The sequence below is a fragment of the Rhinatrema bivittatum genome, chromosome 4, assembly GCF_901001135.1.
Source record: "Rhinatrema bivittatum chromosome 4, aRhiBiv1.1, whole genome shotgun sequence".
Taxonomy (NCBI): domain Eukaryota; kingdom Metazoa; phylum Chordata; class Amphibia; order Gymnophiona; family Rhinatrematidae; genus Rhinatrema; species Rhinatrema bivittatum.
Genome location: NC_042618.1, coordinates 336,180,368 through 336,201,179, shown reverse-complemented (window position 1 = coordinate 336,201,179; position 20,812 = coordinate 336,180,368). Strand labels below are relative to the sequence as shown.

The 20,812-nt window shown below is 48.8% G+C and overlaps 1 long non-coding RNA gene across 3 annotated transcripts in view; it reads right to left on the bottom strand.

The window, feature by feature from the left end:
- Positions 1–4,777: 4,777 nt before the first annotated feature.
- The window catches only part of LOC115090846, a 52,934-nt gene continuing 36,899 nt past the window's right edge, over positions 4,778–20,812 (bottom strand). Inside the window, exons 3-8 of one of the 3 annotated variants that reach the window (XR_003856529.1) lie at positions 19,374–19,562; positions 16,143–16,264; positions 7,700–7,733; positions 7,337–7,392; positions 7,092–7,244; positions 4,778–5,144 (exon numbers count right to left, since the gene is read on the bottom strand). This is a non-coding gene — a long non-coding RNA (uncharacterized LOC115090846). The remainder of the gene's footprint in view (positions 5,145–7,091; positions 7,245–7,336; positions 7,393–7,699; positions 7,734–16,142; positions 16,265–19,373; positions 19,563–20,812) is intronic. The other 2 variants (XR_003856531.1, XR_003856530.1) reach the window with 2 other exon arrangements.

Genomic DNA, 20,812 nt, shown 5'->3' with positions numbered 1-20,812 from the left:
AAAGGAGGGAAGCTCCACAGATTGATTCAAATGAAATGAGGAGACCAACTTCGGAAGGAAGGAAGGAACCGTCTGCAAGGATATGTCAGAATCCGAAATCCTTAGAAAGGGTTCCTGGCCTGACAAAGCCTGAAAGCTCAGACACCTGCCGAGCAGATGAAATTGCCACCAAAAACACCACCTTCAACATGAGATCTTTCAATGTTGCCCTTTTCAAAGGTTCAAACGGCACAGTACACAAGGCCAAAAGTACCAAATTTAAATTCCAAGACGGACAAAGAGATCTCACCGGTGGTCGCAAAAGCTTTGCCCCATGAAGAAATCGAGAAACATCCGGATGCGTAGCTAATGGAACTCCCTGAATGTTGCCGCATAAACAACCTAGCGCTGCAACCTGTACCCGCAATGGACTACACTATAATCCCTTAGCCAAGCCGGCTTGAAGGAAACACAAAATATCCGGCACGGATGCTCGTGTAGGCAGAATCTCCCTGTCCACGCACCAAGTCTCAAACACCTTCCATATGCGTACATAAGACAGAGACATAGAAGCCTTATGTGATCGCAAGAGTGTAGATACCACTGCGTCGGAATAGCCCTTGCTCTTCAGGCGCCGCCTCTCAAAAGCCATGCCGCTAGACAAAAGCGATCAACCTGGTTGAAACAGACAGGTCCTTGATGAAGCAGGTTCGGGAGATCTGGAAACCTAAGAGGATCCTGCACAGCGAGATTGACCAGATCCACAAACCATGGACGACGTGGCCACTTGAGAGCTACTAGGATCTCTTTGGATGGGTGCAGCTCTATTCTTTGGAGTACTTTCCCGATTAGAGGCCAAGGTGGGAAGACATACAGCCACAGATCCATCGGCCAGGGAAGTACCAGAGCGTCTACTCCCTCTGCACCTGTGTCCCTGTGGCGAGCAAAGAAGCATGGGGCTTTGGAATTCTGGAATGTCACCATCAAATCCATGCAGGGCGTTCCCCACGTGTCGCAGATGAGTTGAAAGGCTCACTTGACCAGTTCCCACTCCCTGGGATCGAGAAGATGTCAACTTAGAAAATCCGCGTGAACGTTGTTGACCCCCGCTATGTGGGCCGCCGCACTACTGATTAGGTACTGTTCTGTCCAGCTGATCAGCAGAAGAGCCTTTATCGCCACCAGCTGACTCTTGGTCCCACCCTGGCGATTGATGTAGGCTACCGTGGTCGCATTGTTGGATAGAACTCTGACCGACTTCCCCCTGATGAGCGGGAGAAAGACCTGCAATGCCAGATGCACCTCCCTGGTCTCCAGACGATTGATGGACCATTGTGACTCCGCTTGGGACCATTGACCTTGTACCAATTGACGTAGACAAACTGCTCCCCAATCAGAAAGGCTGGCATCTGTAGTCACCACCGTCCAGTCTGGGACAACCAAGGGGACGCCACGGCTCAAGTTGTCCGAAAGGAGCCACCAGTCCAAACTGGCCCTGGCTGCACCTGGCAATGGTAACAGCAGATGAAATTGTTCGGAAACCAGATTCCAGCGAGAAAGCAAGGCCAATTGTAATGGCCACATGTGAACAAAAGCTCATGGAACCAGCTCCAGGGTCGAAGTCATGGACCCCAGAACTTGCAAATAATCCCAAACCTTCGGGGGATATTTGGTCAAAAGGCTCTTACCTGTCCTTGTAATTTGACAATACAGTCTGCCGTGAGGAAGACTCTGCCCCATTGGGTGTCAAACAAAGCTCCCAAATACTCCAGGGATTGGGAGGGAAGAAGATGACTCTTGGACCGGTTGACCACCCAACCGAGTGCACCCAGCAGTTAAAGTACCCAGTCTATCGCCTACTAGCAAAGCGCCTCTGACTCCGCACAAATCAGCCAGTCGTCCAAATACGGATGCACCAAATAATCTTCCCTGCATAGTTGTGCAGCAACTACCACCATGTTCTTAGTAAACATTCTGGGCGCAGTGATAAGACCAAAAGGCAGAGCCTGAAACTGGTAATCCTGCCCCAGAACGGAAAAGTGCAGGAACTTCTGGTGATCGGCTCTGATTCTGACGTGTAAATATGCCTCCATTAGATCCTGGGATGCTAGAAACTCCCCCTGCCGCACTGAAGCAATCACTGACCGTAATGTCTCCATGTGGAAGCGTGGAATCCGAAGAAAACGACCTGCTTTAAATTGAGAATGGGCCGGAAGGTTCCCTCCTTTTTTGGAACCACAAAGTAAATGGAGTAGCGACCTCATCGATGTTCTACCGGAGGAACAGGGACAATGGCTCCGAGATCGAGAAGACGCTGAAGAGTCTCCTATACCGCCCAGCGCTTGGTTGCATAGCCGCAGGGAGAGACTAGAAACTGAGGGTGCAGCCGTTGTGCAAAATCTAATGCGTAGCTGTGTCTTATCACAGATAGGACCCACTGGTCTGTCGTGAGTTTGGCCCACTCCTCGTAAAACAGAGACAGCCTGCCCCCTATCACCAGTACTGAAGAGTGGACCAGCTGCCCATCATTGTGAAGGCATTCCAGCTGGCGCGGACTGGGTGTTACCAGGTCTACCGAACCATCGGCCGTGAAAGGACTGAAGCCATGACTGTTGTCTGTTGGAGTTTTGACGAAAAGAGGAGGTGGGCGGTTGAGATGTCCGAGATCTTCAACCCCCACGAAACCGAGATCTGGACACAAAAGACCCTCTAGACCTTGGCCTGTTCTCCCTGAGTGATTGTATCAGATCCTACAACTCCTTGCCAAAGAGCAATTTGCCCTTGAAAGGCAGGGAACCCAACTGGGACTTAGAAGAGACATCTGCTGCCCAGTTGGGCAACCACAACAGACAACGCGCTGAAACAGCGGAAACCATGGTTCTGGCTGAAGTGCGGAGTAAATCATGGAAAGCATCGGCACTATAAGTACTGACAGACTTCAGGCGCCCCGCCTGGAGGGTTTCCTCCTCCGCCAATGCTTTGTTGGCCAGCAGCTGCTGAACCCAGCGAAGGCCTTCTCACAAAGCAAAATTGCTACACATAGCCGCGCGAACCCCAAGCGCTGAGACTTCGAAAATCTTCTTGAGTTGAATTTCCAGCTTGCGATCCTGCAAGTCCTTGAGGGTAGTTGTGCCGGTAACCGGAATGGTGGTTTTTTTTGTAACAGCCGAAACTGCCGAATCCACTTTGGGGAGCTGAAGAAGCTCTAAAGCCTCCTCTGGTATAGGATACAGCTTATCCATAGCTTTGGCTTCCTTCAGCCTCAAGTCCGGGGTATCCCACTCCCTGAAGAGTAAATCGGTGGCTGAAAAGCAAAAAGGAAAAGAGGAAGATGGTCCCCGTAAGCCCAACATGACCAGGTCCGTAGCCCCCAGCCGGGACTCTTCCTGGGGAGTCTCAATACCCAGTTCACGAAGAATGGAAGGGATGAGAGGGCCCAACTCGTCCCTACGAAAAAGCCTGACCACCTTAGGATCGTTGCCATCTGCTCCATGAGATCCCGGCTGACCTCTCTGTGCTGGACCTGTTTCCCCCTCCACCCCCCTCGGGGGCTGGGAAGGTAACTGCGGATCCTCCTGCTCTTCAGAGTCTGAAGAAAAATCCGAAACAGCCTGAGGTGTCCCAAACCTTAAAGGCTTTTGCACCTGAGGGCGACCCGCCTCCTCAACAAGCTTAACCTTTTTCTTGGGCTGGTCTCAGGGTCTGACAAGCCCAAGCTATGTAACCCCCTCTTTTTACCTGCTTTCCTGGCTTTGAAGGCTCTGTGCATCAACAGCACAAAGTCTGATGTAAAGGATGAATCCGAGGAATAATCATCAGTATCCCCTGCCAGGATATCCCCCAAGCCATGTGGACCAGGCCCTCTTGAGTCCCCCCCCCCCCCCTCAGGGGACTGTCTTTTGCAGGGATAACTACGGCGGGAGATTTCCTCCCCCCCCCCCCCCCACTGCATTCGCTGCCGCGCTGACTGCCGCGGGCGAATCCAAAATGGCGCCTGATCCCGTGCTCAGCGGGAACGGGCTGAGAGTCAGGGGCGGCAGCTTCCCAAAAGCTCCGGAGACAGTCTGGACCCGCATAAGGACCCTCGGACGGGTTGTGGAGGCTCCTTCTCCTCCTGAGAGGCAAGAGGAACAAAGGTCGAACCTTGACAGCTGCATGCAGCGCCACAAGCTGCACACACGGCTCTCCTCGGCATCGCTAAATAAGGAAACCGCCAAACTTTCCCCCAGCACAACCCAATGACAATGCGGCGAAACGGAGCGAGGGAAGCCCAAAGCGAACGGAGGGAAAGGAGAGCCCCGATAGAGAAACAGGCACAATTTAAAAAATAAAACTTTTTTACTTGCCGCAAAGCCTCTAGTTCCAATCCTACTGGGGGAGTGAGCTGGGCTCCCCGGTATCACCCCCAGTACTTTAGTACGCTGGAAATAGGGTTCTCAACCCCGCATGTCAGTGGCCTCTGCAACCAGGGGGGGATGGTCCCCTCAGGACCTAGCAACCCCTTGAGAGGCAGAAGACTCTCCTGAAGCCTAACTTTTAATCTCGTTTGTTTGGTTTTTTTTTGTTACCTAGGACAAAGTACCTCTTCACCTTAAAACTGACTAGGCTAGAATTAACCCTAAGCCAACCCTAAGTAATGTCACAGACTGTAGGATTTTCATCCACCATCTGCTGGAGACAGAGTAATACTGACGGACTGTAGGTGGCATCCTGGTATTTATGGCAGAGTCCGTCAAAACTTCTCTGTCTCCATCTGCTGGAGGGGAGGCAAAACCCAGGAGTCTGGACTGATCTGGGTACATACAGGGAAGGTGCTGTTTCATGGTATACAGACATTGAAAGAAGTAAATACATACAGTATAACAGTATTTCTCAGTTTTATGGACTATTTTCTGTTCTCAGCAGGCACCCGTGATCATCTATTTCAAAATCTCACGAATTCCTACATCAAATACCAAAACAATCACTGTCTCCATTGTTTTCTTTTTCTGTGCCTGATGTTCATATATTCCTCTTCCAGCACTGTGCTGTGTGACGTTGTTGCCTGCAGTGTACTGTGAGAGTTTGAAGTGCTCTAAGCTGAGATGGCCACCCTTTCATGTCCATCCCACTGCTTGATTATTTTATCAAACAAGGTATCAGAAGATGATCAAAATACTTGAGACCTAAAAAAGAGCATAAGAATTTTTATTTATATGATATGTAGTATATGAGAAATTTCTAAACTATAGTATAATAGCATTACTTAGCATAAGTCCGAATACCCTTTAGTGAACTCAGAATTCTCACATGACACAACTCACACGACTGCAGCAACTGTGGAATACACAGAGGCATAAGCCTCAGATTAAAGATATAATTTATCTCTGGCACAGCTACAGCCAGGTTAAAGGTTAACATGTCCCTGAAAAAAATGAACAATAGCTTCTTGCTGGTGACATGTTCATTGTGCATTGTGGCAAAAAGCTGCTCTGTGGAGTTCAGGAGAAGGGAAAGGTGCCCCCTCCCCCGAAGCACTCAGAGGCTATACAAATAAGATATCTAAAGGACGTGTTATATTGTACTATTTTTCTTATTACCTGTATGTATGTATGTATGTATATATATATATATATATATATATATATATATAAAACATTTCTTCATGTATTGTGCTCATAACTGGCACATATAATAAATATCCATTGTCTAGATGTTGCGTGTCCCATCTGCGGCAGGCCTGCGTCCGGGCCCTCTTACCCTCGGCGCCCAGCTCCCAGTCCTGGTCCATTCTCCCTTGAGGCTGTGGGCAGCTGCCTACGCACCCGAGCCTCCTCTGCCGTCCCCGGCTCCACCTCGGACCTCTCTGCCTCTCAGCGGGTCTCCCCACGTGTGCCACAGGGAGACGCCGCCGTCCAGCGCATTGCTGCCCTCTAGGCATGCGCGCGCCTTGCTGGATTTTAAAGGGGCCGCGACAGGAATCCAACCCACAGCCCTGGATGATGATATCGCCGGGCCCTGTTATATAAGGCAGGACCCACCACTTGTTCCCTGCCTTGGCAACAGGTCTCCATGCTTGCCATGTGCTTGCTGCTCGTTCCTGGTTCCTGATCTTGTCTACGTTCCTGGTTCCTGTTCCGTACCCGGTCCCTTCCTTGCCTTGTTGGACTGACTTCTGGCTTTGACCCTTGCTATGCTTTGACCACGCTTGGACCAACTTTTGGCTTTGACATTTGCTATGCTTTGACCACGCTTGGACCGACTTCTGGCTTTGAACCTCACTACGCTTTGACCACGCTTGGACCCTCGCTATGTCTGATCACGCTTGGACTGACTTCTGGTTTTGACCCTTGCTTGCCCTTCCACGTCTGCTGCCTGCCCTGACGCCAGCCTGCTCTCTACTACATCTTCTGGTATCTCCCTGGACTTGGCGTTTCAGGCTTTGGCCTACTATTACTCGGGCGCCACCTGTCTTCGTCTCTGATGCCCTTTGGTGCTCAGGTCTCTGGATCCCTGCCTCGTCAGGACCTGCTTTGGCCTTCCTATTACCTCTGCTGGTCCTGGCTGATTACCACCTCATCTACTTAGGCCCGCCTAAGACCAGCCGACCCCGGCACCCAAGGGCTCAACCTGCGGGGAACGTGGGATGGTATTGGCGAAGCCCCAGTCGGCCTCCGTCGCTCAGCCAGCTCCGCCTCCCGATGGTGGGGACCCATAGGGCTTTCACTGCGGGTAGCGTCAACCCCACCTCGGGCCAAGGGTCCACCTCCAGAGCAACACCAGAGGTCTGTTGTTATGACTTTTTGTGTGAGCGTGTGAGTCTAGCATGCAATGTATGGTGTGAAGTGTACTAAAGCCTGTCAGAAGCTGCTGGATTCAGGCCCCTTTCTGTTCATGTGTGTGTTTGCCATGCCCACCATGGTGTGTCATGGAACATATAGTACTATTATTATATCTTGCTACTGACAATATAGAGCATTAAACCTTGTTAAATAGGGTGACCATCATATAGTACAACAGGCTTCAAAGGCTTTTTTGTGAAAGCTCTGTATAAGCACTAGGGCTTTATAATCATCAGTCACTCTATGGGTTTTTCTGTAGATGCTTTGATGCTTGAGTACAAGCTAACATACTTATCTGCTTTGAGTCTACTTTTTGGTCCACTTATGTTGTCGAGCCTTTTTGCTGTTCAACACTGCAATGTTTCGGAGAATGCACTCCTTCTTCAGGGAAACAACTTGCTCGAATTCCTTCATCTTAATGTGTGGACTATATTATACACTCATCTGCAATACATAAAGCTATCTTGAGGATGCCCTTTAAATCATTATACTTTTAAAAGTCTTTAGATGGTAGCAGAGAGAGGAGCAATACTTACAGCAATACTTCAGTGTGTTGCTGAATGCTAGCAACTGGATCAAAACTTCTTCTATGCTGCGGAGCACAAATGGAAGATATAGACATATAGTAACATATTAAAATAATATAACTGAGCTACCATAATGACATGAATGAAGAAACTGCCACAGAATTCTAATTATTAAACAACGTTAGACATTAACTAGGACAGACTATTTTTTTATGTGGAACAAGTTCCTGTACTCACAGAAGAGTAATATATTTGTTAACCTTGTTCTGCAATCTGGAATGTTATTATCAGTCAAGAATATCCTAATTCAATTCAAATCTCCTATGACAAAATTCTCAGAAAGAAACAAAAAATGATTACACCAATACTGACCACTTTGGAGGACATCAGCAACTAGTCTTTTTGCCTGAAAAGATTCAAAAGCCACAAATATTATCATAAGGCACCTCAACAGAAATTAATTTCAATTATTTTTTTTCATTTTTTATTTATGCAATTTAATTGAATTGCAAGAAAGAAAAAAAAATCTTGCATGGAAAAGGAAATAAGAGTGAATTGAAACACTGAAGTCAAAAACATACAAAAGGTAATAATATTTCTTATGTCTGTAAAGTCCACAGTAAGAGAAATCCTTTTACACAATTGTTGAGCTGGAGAAAGTCCGGATGTGGATCCTTGAGCCGACCCGCCCGAAGGAGCAGTCGGTAGGCAGAACTCCCACTGGGCAAAAGAATCTTCACCTGGAAACCCGAGACTCCTCCAGAGAAGCTGTGGGAGCCCGGGTTGCTAGGACTTAGGAGACTTCGCCCTGGAAGCCCGAAGCCCCCCCAGGAGGAGCCCGTAGGGGCCCGGACCGCTGGGACTTAGGTGAGAGCGAAGAAACCCAGGAGTGGAATCCGGACTGGAGTCTGGGCAGACAACAAGCTGGCAGAAGTCGGGGTCACAATCCGAAGTCTAGGCAGGTTGAAGACAAGCAGGTCAAATACGAACCGGAGTCAAGGCAGGAAGCAGGCAAGCGGAGTCAGGCAATCGGAGGTCTAGGCTGGTAGCAGGCAAACGGAGTCAGGCAATCAGAGGTCAAGGCTGGTAGCAGGCAAACGGAGTCAGGCAATCAGAGGTCAAGGCTGGTAGCAGGCAAACGGAGTCAGGCAATCAGAGGTCAAGGCTGGTAGCAGGCAGGTAAAGCAGGAGTGCAACTAAGAACTACCGGAAGTAGAGAACCTCGTTGCAAGGCAAAGAAAGGAAGGAACTGCAGAGCTTAAATAGCCCTGCAGCGTCTGACGTCAGAGGAGGGAGGAGCCGGGCTTTCCCGCGCTGGTTGCTTTAAAAGCAGAGACCAGTCGCGCGCGCCTGGGGGCGGGGCTGGCCGCGAGAGCACGCCAGCGGCAGCGTGGGGACCGGAGCATGGCGGCCGAAGACCCTGCAGGCCCGCGGGGGACCGGAACGGCTGAGAACGCCGTGACCGGGGTCCTGAGGCCGCGGAACGCGGCAGCTGCCCGAGACCCGGGAAGAAGGTAAGGCCTCGGGCGCCAGCGTGGCGACCGAGACCGCAACAGTACCCCCCCTCTTACGCCCCCTCCGCCGAGGGCCAGGTTTTCCGGGATGGTCCAGATGAAATTGAGTGAGCAAGGATTTGTCCAAGATGTTCCGAGCTGGTTCCAAAGAGTCCTCCTCGGAGCCACACCCCTCCCAAGCCAGTAGGTATTCCCAGCGACGGGCATGGAAGCGCACGTCCAAGACTTCTCGTACCTGATACGTAGGCTCTGTAGATGTAGGGGAGGATAGCGCATCCGTGGAGGGGTGATGGTACCGGGACAGTACCACCGGTTTCAGCAACGAGACGTGGAACACGTTGTGGATGCGAAGTGAAGACGGAAGGCGAAGTCTGTAGGAAACGGTACCAATACGCTCTGCAATCTGAAAAGGCCCACAGTATCGAGGGGCCAACTTACGAGAACGGTTAGGTAGTTGGAGGTTCCGGGTGCTTAACCACACCTTGGTACCAGGCAGGAAAACTGGCGCTGGCCGTCGATGACGATTGGTATACTGCTGTGACCTCTTTGCTGCGGTGGTCAGTTTGAGTTGAATTCTCTTCCAGAGATGATGTACTTGCTGCGCCGTGGTTAAGGCAGCAGGTGAAGGAATGGAAATCGGAAGCGGCAAAGGAGGCCTTGGGTGACGTCCATAAACAATCTGGAAAGGGGTTTGTCCAGTAGCAGCATGGGTATGGTTGTTGTAGGCGAACTCGGCCCAAGGTAGGAGAGCAGTCCAGTTATTCCCTTTTTCGGAGATAAAACTGCGAAGAAAGGCTTTGAGAGTGCGGTTCGTTCGCTCCGTCTGACCATTAGTTTGGGGGTGAAAGGCCGTGGATAAATTTAATTGGACCCCAAATTTTTTGCAAAGGGCACGCCAAAAATGAGCCGTAAATTGTGACCCACGATCTGAAACGATACTCTGTGGTAGACCGTGAGCCCGGAAGACGTGAGTAGTAAACAGGAGTGCGAGTTCAGGTGCAGAGGGCAGCTTAGGCAAGGGTACCAGGCGAATCATTTTAGAGAAACGGTCTACCATTACCCAAATCACCGTATTGCCTTCCGAGGGAGGTAGATCCACTACAAAGTCCGTAGCTATGTGGGACCATGGTTCCACAGGAATAGGCAGTGGCTGCAGGAGGCCCCAGGGCCGACCACAAGGCGGTTTTTGTTGGGCACATACTGGGCAAGAGTCAACATATACTCGGACATCTTGTCTCAGTCGAGGCCACCAATAATAGCGGCTAAGCAGGTCGAGCGTCCTCTCCCTGCCGGCGTGACCTCCTGAAAGCGAGTCATGGGCCCACGCTAACACCTTTCTGCGATCCTTGTGGGAAACCACCACTCGTCCTAGGGTGGAAACAGTGGTGTTAGCTAACTGGATTTTTGCAGGATCTATAATGTGTTGAGGGAGGTCTTCCTTCTCCTCTTGAAGTTCATAACGGGAGAGGGCGTCAGCTCGTACATTCTTCAATGCGGGTCGGTATTTCAGAATGAAATTAAAGCGGTTAAAGAAAAGGGACCATCGTGCTTGTCGAGGATTAAGACGTTGGGCTTGGTTAAGGAACTCCAGATTCTTGTGGTCTGTATAAATTATAACCGGATAGAGGGAGCCCTCCAACCACTGTCTCCATTCTTCCAGCGCAAGCTTGACCGCCAACAACTCCTTGTCTCCAATACCATAATTGCACTCGGCCGAGGAGAACTTCTTAGAAAAATAGGAGCAGGGTAGGAGATGGCCGGATTTAGAGACTTGTGAGAGGACCGCTCCCACAGCAATGTTGGAGGCATCGACTTCGACAAAGAATGGCCGTGTTGGATCCGGGTGGCATAGACAGGTATCCTGGAGGAACGCCTCCTTTAACAATTGGAAAGCCTCACAAGCTCCCTCAGGCCAAAGGCGAGCGTTTGCCCCTTTCCGAGTTAGCGCGGTTAAAGGTGCCACCAAGCGGGAGTACTGAGGAATAAAGTGTCTATAGAAATTGGGAAACCCCAAAAAGCGTTGTAAGGCTTTCAACCCCTCAGGTCGGGGCCACTTCCTGATGGCGGATATCTTGCTGGGGTCCATCCGGAATCCTGTAGACGATACTATAAACCCGAGGAAGGGTAACAACTCCTGTTCAAAAAGACATTTTTCGAACTTAGCGTACAAATGGTGGTCTCGCAGAATCTGGAGTACTTGTCTCACATGTTGCCGATGGGAGGCAAGATCCGGGGAGTGTATGAGAACGTCGTCCAAGTAAACGATTACGCAGGAATGCAATAAGTCACGCAGAATCTCATTCATCAAGTGCTGGAAGACAGCGGGAGCGTTGCACAGTCCAAACGGCATTACTAGATATTCATAATGGCCGTCCCGGGTGTTGAACGCCGTCTTCCATTCGTCCCCGGGGCGGATACGAACCAGATTATATGCGCCGCGGAGGTCCAATTTCGTGAAGACTTGGGCTCCTTGGAGTCTGTCCAACAACTCCAGAATGAGGGGAAGCGGGTACCGGTTCTTCTTGGTGATAGCATTGAGACCACGGTAATCAATGCAAGGCCGCAGGCCTCCATCTTTTTTGGCAACAAAAAAGAAACCTGCTCCGGCGGGAGACTTGGAAGGGCGTATGAAGCCCTTAGCCAGATTCTCGGTGATATATGCGGACATGGCCCGAGTCTCTGGCTGAGACAAAGGATACACTCGTCCCCGAGGGGGAGTAGTACCTGGAAGCAACTCTATTGCACAGTCAAAAGGTCGGTGTTGCGGCAACAATTCCGCTTTTTCCCTGGAAAAGACATCATGAAAGTCAGCATACGGAGCCGGTAATGCCGGTACGGTGTGGGCCAGCGGAATCCGTTGGCATTTTTTCGCTTGGAGGCAGGATTGGAAACACTCCGAACTCCACTGGGTAATCTGAAAATCTTTCCAGCGAATCACAGGAGAGTGTTTCTGAAGCCAGGGTAACCCGAGGACCACCGGGTGTACTGCTCTCTCCAACACTAGCAAGGAGATCTCCTCTGTGTGCAACAAGCCCGTCTGCAAAATGAACGGAACGGTCTCGGTGGAGATGCAGCCTGATAGAGGAGTACCCTGAATAGAGGTTATCCGCAAGGCAGGAGTCCTAGGACGCGTAGGGAGATTCAACTGTTGCACCAGTTCCTTGGTAATGAAGTTGCCTCCAGCCCCGGAGTCAATTAGGGCTTGCGTGAGGAAGGAACCACCTGGATATTCCAGAGTTACCGGCATGGTGCATTGAGGAGCCTAGGGGACACTCCTCTTTTACACCTAGGCGCGGGAGTTTTCCGCCCGTTCCTTACATTGGGCAAGATAGTGGCCCTTCCCTCCACAGTACAGGCAAAGTCTCAAGTCCCGGCGTCGCTGCCTTTCCTCGGGCGATAGTGACGAACGACCCACTTGCATGGGCTCGTCGGAGGCAGTTGCAGGAGAAGAGGTAGTTCCACGCGACCCCGAACTCGAACTCGAATTGGAGGACCTGGGAGTCACGGACGTCGAACGCCGGAAAGGACGCCCCTCTTTCGCCCTCTGCTGCAAACGTCGATCGATTCGACCCGCTAAGTCAATCAGGGAACTCAGGGTCTCCGGCAGGTCCCGAGCCGCTAGCTCGTCCTTAATACGACCGGCTAAACCCTCCAGGAACACGCCTCGGAGAGCCTCATCCTGCCAGCCTACCTCGTGGGCGAGGGTGCGAAAATCCAGAGCGTAGTCTGCTAAAGTCCGTGAGCCATGCCGGAGCTGAAGTAACTCTGAAGTAGCTGAAGCCTGTCGGGCCGGCTCATCAAAGGCTGCTTTGAACTCCTCCACAAAGCGATTCAAGTCCCCCAATGCAGGATCATTATTCTCCCACATGGGAGAAGCCCAATTCAGGGCCCGCCCGTCCAGAAGGGAAAAAATGTACGCCACCTTGGTGCCATCAGTAGGGAACTGGTTAGGCAGTAGAGCAAAGCGCACATAACATTGATTTAAGAACCCTCGACATGCCTTGGGATCCCCGGCATAGCGAGAGGGCGCTGGAAGCTGCGTAGGGGTCTGGAGGGTTACCAGTGGTGCAGGAGCCGGTGCCGGTACTGGAACAGGCGCGGGAGGGTCGGTATCCATGCGCGACGCCAGCCGCTCTACAGTAGCAGCCAGAGAATCCAGGACTTGCTGTTGCTGCACCAACCGCTGGGCCAACCCCGGGATGGCCTGAAGCCCGGCGAGGTCTGCCGGATCCATAGGCCTTGCAAACTGTTGAGCTGGAGAAAGTCCGGATGTGGATCCTTGAGCCGACCGGCCCGAAGGAGCAGTCGGTAGGCAGAACTCCCACTGGGCAAAAGAATCTTCACCTGGAAACCCGAGACTCCTCCAGAGAAGCTGTGGGAGCCCGGGTTGCTAGGACTTAGGAGACTTCGCCCTGGAAGCCCGAAGCCCCCCCAGGAGGAGCCCATAGGGGCCCGGACCGCTGGGACTTAGGTGAGAGCGAAGAAACCCAGGAGTGGAATCCGGACTGGAGTCTGGGCAGACAACAAGCTGGCAGAAGTCGGGGTCACAATCCGAAGTCTAGGCAGGTTGAAGACAAGCAGGTCAAATACGAACCGGAGTCAAGGCAGGAAGCAGGCAAGCGGAGTCAGGCAATCGGAGGTCTTGGCTGGTAGCAGGCAAGCGGAGTCAGGCAATCAGAGGTCTTGGCTGGTAGCAGGCAAACGGAGTCAGGCAATCAGAGGTCAAGGCTGGTAGCAGGCAAACGGAGTCAGGCAATCAGAGGTCAAGGCTGGTAGCAGGCAAACGGAGTCAGGCAATCAGAGGTCAAGGCTGGTAGCAGGCAAACGGAGTCAGGCAATCAGAGGTCAAGGCTGGTAGCAGGCAAACGGAGTCAGGCAATCAGAGGTCAAGGCTGGTAGCAGGCAAACGGAGTCAGGCAATCAGAGGTCAAGGCTGGTAGCAGGCAGGTAAAGCAGGAGTGCAACTAAGAACTACCGGAAGTAGAGAACCTCGTTGCAAGGCAAAGAAAGGAAGGAACTGCAGAGCTTAAATAGCCCTGCAGCGTCTGACGTCAGAGGAGGGAGGAGCCGGGCTTTCCCGCGCTGGTTGCTTTAAAAGCAGAGACCAGTCGCGCGCGCGCGCCTGGGGGCGGGGCTGGCTGCGAGAGCACGCCAGTGGCAGCGTGGGGACCGGAGCATGGCGGCCGAAGACCCTGCAGGCCCGCGGGGGACCGGAACGGCTGAGAACGCCGTGACCGGGGTCCTGAGGCCGCGGAACGCGGCAGCTGCCCGAGACCCGGGAAGAAGGTAAGGTCTCGGGCGCCAGCGTGGCGACCGAGACCGCAACAACAATTCCAAGAAATAATCTCAAAAAGAATAAGAAGAAATAGCAGTGATAACAAGGGGAATTATAATTAAAGAGGACACTCGCCAACCGTAGGGGGTTCAGAGAGAGGGGATCTAACACCGTCTGGTTGCTGAACCACTTTATCACAAAGAAATGAAGACAATTGAAATGGTTCTTAGAAATCATACAAATTACCTTATTTTACTACACATTTACAGAGGAATTATAGAAATAAATAGGCCCCCAACTTGAAGGACCTAGGCCCCAACTTGTAGGACCCTGGGCCTCATTAACAGAAATTGTTTCCTTTTCTTCTGAGTTATTCTGGAGACGTCTGGGTAGATTCGGACATTAAGCTGAAGAAAAGATTCAAGGTGGTATTTAAAATATAACCTCAATACCCAATCTTGAGCAGGTTCTAAAACGAAAGATGACAGTTTTCCAAAACACTATCCAAAGTCATTGTGAAATGTCAATGTTTGATGGTATCAAAGGTTCCATTTCCTGCTGACCCACTTTAACTTCATTTCCCTTTTTAAAAGAGAGTAAATAAAAGGATTTAGCCACGGGAGGTATCGCTTGCTCAGGAACTTTAAGTATGTCCATAAGATATTTCTTGAACATGTCTTTAGCTGGTATATGGGGTAACTTGGGAAAATTTATAAACGTAGATTTTTCCCTCGAGACAAATTTTCCAAATTCTCCAGTTTATTTTGTAAGAGCTGATTTTTTTTAAATTAAAAGTTCCTGGGTTGTTCCAACAGCTTGCATTTCCACTTTAATTTCTTTACTCTTTTGTAAGAAAGAAGCATTGACAGCTTCCAGTTCTAATATTTTTACCCCATGTGTATTTATCATCAATTTTAAAGGATTTAATTGTAAGAAAAAATGTAATTCCAAGTTTTTTTATTGCCTCCCATATAGTTTCCAAAGTGAATTGTTTGGGTCTTATCAGAAATGATCATGTAGTTGAATTGTAGGGCTCAGCAGCCAGGGTGGAAAACTTGTCAGCCCCACAATGGAAAAACCCCAATGTTGGTGAGCCAGCGGACCTAAATTCAAGGTCCTCTCCGGCTTCTGCTCCGTTACTTCTGATAAGTGTTGGCCCTGCTCAGGGTTGCAGGATAGCAGCATCTTCTGCTTGCGCTCCGGCCCCCCTGCCCCCACCAACACATCCGGGTCCCTTGAAGCAGCTGGACTGGCTGGTGGGGTCCTCACAATTGGGGATTAGAAAAAGGGAAAGGTCCGGAGGTGAGGCAAGCACTTCTCCAGCCTCCTCTTCCAATGATTGCACACCCGACATTTCCCCGCGGACAATGTGAGAGTCCATCAGGCCCAAAATGGGGGTATCCTTCAAAGCAGCAGGTACCTGGCCCTCTATTTGTATTTATTCGACAAAAAAATCAAGACGCCAAAAAGTGGACACTAATTTTTACCACATCACTTACACTGGCAAAGAAAGAAGATTTGTCCCGCTGGCATAGTGATGAGCTCCCTTCTTTAGGTTCCTGGAAAATGGCGATGCGCCACAGGCAGGAAAAAACTGGAAAAAAAAAGACTTTCGTGCGTTTGAAGGGATATTTTGAATTGTAGAAAAAGGTATTAAAAGTAGATTAACGCCTACTGCCTAAAAGAGTGCCTGCTCTTGCTAACATTTTTGCTTCCATATAATATGAGGTATGGAAAGGTGAGGGTATGTTTGGAGAGTGAATGGGATGAATAGTGAAGTGAGCGTGTTTTGCTGGGTACTTGGAAAACAACAAAGGAAAATTGATGAGTTGCAATGCTGTATTGCTATTTTGTTCTTGGAATTGTATCGTGGGTTTTACAATTGAGTTTCTGTTAAATAACTCATGTTTTTTCTGTATTGCTTTCTCATTTAATAAAAATCAATATAAAAAAAATTATAGCATTTCTGTGGAGCATTTCTCCCTGCTTTACAATGACTAACTGTTACAGATCTGGTGGTGGATACCGTTTTTGCAAGATCCTGCTCTGGGGAATCCAGTGGCCAACTTTCAGCACTTGCAACTTTGTCACCAGTTTTAGACAGGCCGAACAGCAGGTTAGAGTTCTAGTACTTTTCATTCCAGATGTCTGCAAGAAAAACAATACTGCTGTTTGTGTGACACCTAAAGAGACGAGGGGACAGGTTAGGAACCCAGGATGCAAGGAGGTGTCACGGGAAGATGGTTTCCTCTTTGATTGGGGCAAATAAGAAGTCAGCAGTGGTTGACGTATTAACCTTTCTGTCAGGAGCAGGAAGTGCAGAACATGCCTCGTGACAGCATCAAAATGTTCTTGTCATTATGGGTCTGTTTAGTTTTTACGAACCTGTCACCACTTGTCACACAGGAAAATGAAAGCCTGCTTTTCTCCTCAACTATTTATTTAAAACATCCTCCCACACTGTTTCTTGTACTTAACAAAACTTTATAATGCATTTTTTTAAGGTTTTCTAAACCAGGATTAGAGGGGAGGGGGCTATGCAAATTGGCACCCAACTCTACCCCCAATGTTTATAATTAATGTTATTGTTTCTTATATGCATTCTTCACATAACCAAAAACGAATATGGTAACCCAAAGAAGCCCGACTCTGCATGCAGTGCAACACTGGAGCACTAGAAACAGAAATGCATGTCTTCCTGCATGTTATGTTACATAACACCCCCCCCCCCCCCAAGAACAACAATGAAGGTACAGAGGTCCCAACCTAATTAGCCACTCCCTCACAAGAAAAACAACAAAGGCTTGGAGGCCCCAGCATGATACAGTATTATGTTGGGCCCCCAAAGCCTTTCCTTTTCCTGTAGGGGGTGGGTATATGTAGGAGCAAAGGGGGGTGGGGAGTGGGAGCAAGGACAAGAAAGACTGAAGGGAGAGGATGGTGGAGGGAGCAGGGGAAAGGAGGAGAGACTGGAGAGAAGGGGGATGGGGCAGGGGGTGAGAGCAAGAGGGAGAGGGAGTAGGAATAAGAGGAGAAGAAGTGAATGGGAGAGAAGTAGGGTGCTAAAGGGGGAGCAGAGAGTGGAGACTTGAAAGCAGGCTCAAATAATGATAAAAGATTGATTTCCCATTTGTTGCATGCCGGGAGGATAACCATACAATATCCCCAATCAACCCCCCCTCTATATTATTATCAATATGTTTCTACAGGATTTAGGTTTTTCATTTTTTATTTTTTTCAAATTCATTTGCTTCACCAAATTTTTTTACAAAAAAGTTTTGAAGAAGGATGTGGAAGTCTCATTCAATGACCCATTCAATCAACTTCAAATCCATCGTAGTGAAAAAGAACATTTGAGACAAGAAGGACATGTAATAGTTTCCCCTGAAGAAGAAATTTGGATATTTTGAAATATGGCCAAGTTGGGAGGACAATCAACATTCTTCACGATAAGCTAAGTGAAACACGGTGAACCTAGAAGACGTGGTAGACCTGATTGACAAACTGAAGAGTAGTAAATCACCTGGACCGGATGGTATACACCCCATGGTTCTTGGAGGAGAAGTCCATTACATGCTATTAAGCTCACTTAGAGAATAGGCACTGCCATTAGCAATGGTAACATGGAATAGACTTAGTTTTTGGGTACTTGCCAGGTTCATATGGCCTGGATTAGCCACTGTTGGAAACAGGATGCAGGATGCTGGACTTGATGGATCCTTGGTCTGACCCAGTATGGCATTTTCTTATGTTCTTATGATGGTATGGCGGAATGTCGATGATTAAACACATAAACCAAAGACCAACATTAACTCAATGGATTTGAAGTTGATTGAATTTGTCATTGAATGAGACTTCCACATACATCTTCAAAAATGTTTTGTAAAAAATAAGAATAGATATTGGTGAAGCAAATGAATTTGAAAAAAATAAAAAATAAAAAACCTAAATCCCGTAGAAACATATTAATAATAATATAGAGGGGGTTGATTGGGAATATTGTAGTGTAAATTGGGACAACCCCTTTGAGTGGAGATTATTATAAATTATTGGCTGTTAAATGGGAGGATAACCATAGCATATGTTTGGAAGACCTCACCCCAAGTGTCTTACTGACAGAATACAATTTCAGAATTGGCAGTGTTAGAACACATGCCCTTTGCTCTGAAAGGGAAATCCTCAAAGTATGATGGGGTGTGGGGTAAATATTGGGACTGGCAGAATTTTATTGATAATGCTTAAAAATATATTGTTGCATGATTGAATGTGTCACATCCTTTTTTTTAAGATGACCTTCATTTGACCTGGATTTAAGGCCATCCTTTTTGATTTATTATCAATGCAATGTTTACTCTGCTGCTTTGTCTTTTGTGACTTATCTTGTTAATAAATAATTTTAAAAAAAGAGTTAAGAGCAGGGGGAAGGGCTTAGGGGGCATGACAGAAAAAGAAGAGGGGGTTGGGTACAGGAGGGAAAGAGGAGGTAGAAGGCAGGAAGAGGAAGCCTGGCAGCCCCAACATGATTTGGTATTATGTTGGAGCCGCCAAGCCTTTTTCATTATTCTTGGGGGGGGGGGGAGAGAGTAAGCAGAAGTAGAAAGGGGGCTGAAGAGAAAGAAGGTGAAGGAGGGAGGCCATAGGGAGAGGAGGTAGAGGAGAGAGAAGAATGGGACAGGAGAGCAAGGGCGGAGAGAAAACAGGGGGTTGGGGAAGAGGATGAGAGCAAGAGTGGGTGGAGACCGGGGATAAGAGAAGGGGATGAGGGAGAGAGGTGGGGTGCTGGGGGCAGAAAGAAAGAGGAGAGGCTGAGGAGAGAGAAGAGAGGGCTGCCTCCACAAGAAAAGCAATCAAGGCTCTGCAGCTCCAATATAATATACTCTCTTCTCTCCCCTCAACCCCTCCTCTTTCTTTTCTGCTCCCAGCAGCTTCCCATGCTCTCAGCCCTCTCTTCTCTCCCCTCCCCCCTTTGGGCACCCCATCTCTCTCTTCCAACCTCCTCATCTCCTTTAACCCCTTCTCTCTCCTGCTTTCCCCACCCTCTCTTGATCTTGTCCCCTGCCCTATCCTCTTCTCTCCTTACCCTTGCTCTCTCCCCCCCTGCCCCCACCTCCTCCTCTCCCTGCTCCCACAGCATCCTGTTGCTCTCTTCTCCTTGCCCACACCCCTCCCTCTCTTATCTCTCCCTCCTGCCACAATTTTTCCTCTGGCTCTCCAGCTCTCCCTGTCCTCCCCATGGGCAAAGGAACCATCAACTTACCTCTTAGAAGCACTGCAGAGGGAAGTAGCAGTGGTCCCAGAGGCAATGCAGCTCGATGGCTGCAGCAACAGAAGGCAGACCCGCGGAGGCTGGAATGAGAAGATAGATCCTGATGGCAACACATCTACCAGTGCAGCAGAGGTCGATCTGATGGCAAAGAAGGCCTACATGTGCACATTTCTTTTTCAGCTTGCTCACAGCAGGAGTTATGTATTTAAGGGAGACAAAACAAGGTTCTGTTCAAATGAGGAAGCATGTAGGATGGTGAAAATAATTTATGAATTTTTTAATCACCCTTTCAATAACAATTGCCCAAATCGGTGTACCAATAATATAAAACAAAACATAGGATGGTAAAAATAAATAATGAGATCCATGTTCATTAGGCTGGTTAGTGGATAAGTTATCCGACTAGAGTTAGATGGATAACTTGTCCTGTATATTCAATGGGATAAACGTCCCGCTGAATTTTCTAGCCTAAAGTTATCCAGCTACATGTAGCTGGATAACTTTACAACTAACCGGCTACGTCTGAATATAGCCGATTAGATTTTGAAGTTATCTGGCCTCAAAGATATCCAGTTAAGTAGAGATGTGTAAAATGGAAAAACACTACTACATATGTAAACAGGCCTGTGCCCATTTTGCTTCTTCCCCTCTCCAAATTAGAGGCAAGGCCCTGTCGGTCTTGCATCTCCCAACTCTGCAAAGCCCTCTAAGTATCATTACATGTCCTGGCCTGCCAACCCCATTACTGATGTCAATAATTTTTTAATTTATCCACCCCCCTGACCCCACCCACCTACCTGTGGTTTCCCAGTTCTCACCCGCCCCACCCCCTGGTCTCCCCCGGACTCTCCAAATCCCTGCCAGGAGCGAGGTATTACCTTACCCACTCCTGGCGCTCCACCTACATGGCTTTTGAACATGGACCTCAATGACTCATCCATTAATATAATATAGTCAAGAACAGACATAAAATAAAAACAAACATAAAATAAAATGTACATACAATTAAAACAAGAACAATCAACATATAATCTAATAATCAAAACAACAGAGCCAATAAAAATAAAGATCCAGTAAAATAACTTCCATCCACTTATGTCAAGCTTGGATCAATTCTTTCAAGAGCCTGTTCTGCTTCCTGAGGTAATTACTAAGCCGAACACAATGACAGGTGAATGCTGCATTTGAAGTCACACACAATTCTTCCATTGCTGCCAAGGTAAAAGCTAGAAAGGAGGCCAGAGGAGACCTGATTCCATTAGCCTGTGGGAACTCAAGGTTATATATTGATTTCAAAGACAACACAGTAGATGGAGGGAGAGATAGTGAGAGAAAACAGAGAAAGAAGAAGACGTGTATGTGAGTGCTATTAGCGTATTTCAATATTTTAGATTGGTAAGATTTACAGTCCTAAGCAAATATGACTTTCA